This window comes from Tenrec ecaudatus, chromosome 10 (assembly GCF_050624435.1).
Source record: "Tenrec ecaudatus isolate mTenEca1 chromosome 10, mTenEca1.hap1, whole genome shotgun sequence".
NCBI classification, from domain to species: domain Eukaryota; kingdom Metazoa; phylum Chordata; class Mammalia; order Afrosoricida; family Tenrecidae; genus Tenrec; species Tenrec ecaudatus.
The window spans coordinates 86,935,061-86,936,652 of record NC_134539.1 but is presented as its reverse complement, the minus strand read 5'-3'; the positions used below and the strand labels follow the sequence as shown (position 1 = coordinate 86,936,652).

Sequence of the window (1,592 nt, the reverse complement as noted above, 5' to 3'; positions counted from 1 at the left end):
GTATGGATGTGCTTTATACAATTGATGTATGTATATGTATGGATTGTGATAAGAGTTGTATGAGTCCCTAATAAAATGTAAAAGAAGAAAAGAGAAAAAAATGATTAGGGCAAAGACTGTACTGATGTGCTTTATACAATTGATGTATGTATATGTATGAACTGTGAAAAGAATTGTATGAGCCCCAATAAATTGTTAAAATAAAAAATAATTTTAAAAAAAAAGCTGCCAAGGTGCTACAAGAAACTTTCTAAAAAAAAAAAAAATTCTCCAGTATCAATGACAAGCAGAGACTCCTCAGACCAGGAGAAAAAAGGGGGAAAAAAGCAGTTATCGACAAAGGAAACCCAATTAAAATGAACTCAGTTTTTCAGCAGAAACCATGTAAACAAAAGGATAATGGGATGACATCTAGAAAACTCTGAAAGACAAAAATTGCCAGCCAAGAATCTTTTTTTTTTAATCAGACAAGAGCAAACAGGATGTTGCGAGTCCTGCTCACGTATCATCACGTATCATGAGAGCTCCGATCATCATTTTATCTCTGTTCTCCAAGAGGAGGAACAGGTAAGGATTAACCTTACTGACGATCCAGCCAAGAATCTTATATCCAGCAAAACTATCAAATATGAGTGAGAAATTAGGCTTTTTCCAGATGAAAAGAAATTAAAAGAATTTGTAAAACCAAGATCACCTTTACAAGGAGTCTTTGGGCAGAAAATCAATAATAATAATAATAACAGGTATAAATGTGAGGTCAACATACAAGATATCAACACTCAGAAAGCAACCACTCAACAAAAAACAAACTTACAAGACGAAAAATAGGAAAACAGATATCACACCTCAATGAACACAAATATAATGAAAAATTAGAGGAAAGTGTAAATATAAAATATTTGGATGGAAAAGAAGACAAAAGCAGTTCACAGGCAAGAATAGACCATCTTATGCTTGGCAAGAAAATAATAAATAACAAGGTAATGGCAAAGAAAATTAAAACAAACTTCATCAAGAGAGGAAAACCACAAAGAGCTAGAAAAAAATAAAATAAGAGCAAAGGCATAAAGGACAAGAAAAACCATAAACCAAAGGAATTCAGCACAGAAATTTAGGAAGAACAAAGAAAGCAATAATGCCACCAAAACATACACAACAAAATGACATCAACCAACCCATGCATATCGTAACAACACTGACTATAAATGGATTATGTCCACCAGTCAAGAGACAGAGGGACGCAGACTGGGTAAGAAAACAGAACCCAGATAAACAAGCGGCCATCTAGCTCAGAAGCAACAAAGCCCACATGGAAGAACACACCAGCCTGTGTGATCAAGTGGTCCCAAAGGGATCAGTTATCAGGCATCGAAGAACAAAAAATCTTATCATTGGCTGCACACCTCCATGATAGGATCGCTGAGGACAAATGGGTGCATAAACAAATGTGTCGAAGAAAGCTGATGGTGCCCGGCTATCAAAAGAGATAGTGTCTGGGATCTTAAAGGCTTGAAGGTGAACAAGCGGTCATCTAGCTCAGAAGCAACAAAGCCCACATGGAAGAAGCACACCAGCCAGTGCGATCACGAGGT

General features: G+C 36.3%; 1 pseudogene; it reads right to left on the bottom strand.

The window, feature by feature from the left end:
• Nucleotides 1–462: 462 nt before the first annotated feature.
• On the bottom strand, nt 463–590 carry LOC142460486 (U8 small nucleolar RNA; annotated as a pseudogene).
• Between the last annotated feature and the right edge of the window lie 1,002 nt (nt 591–1,592).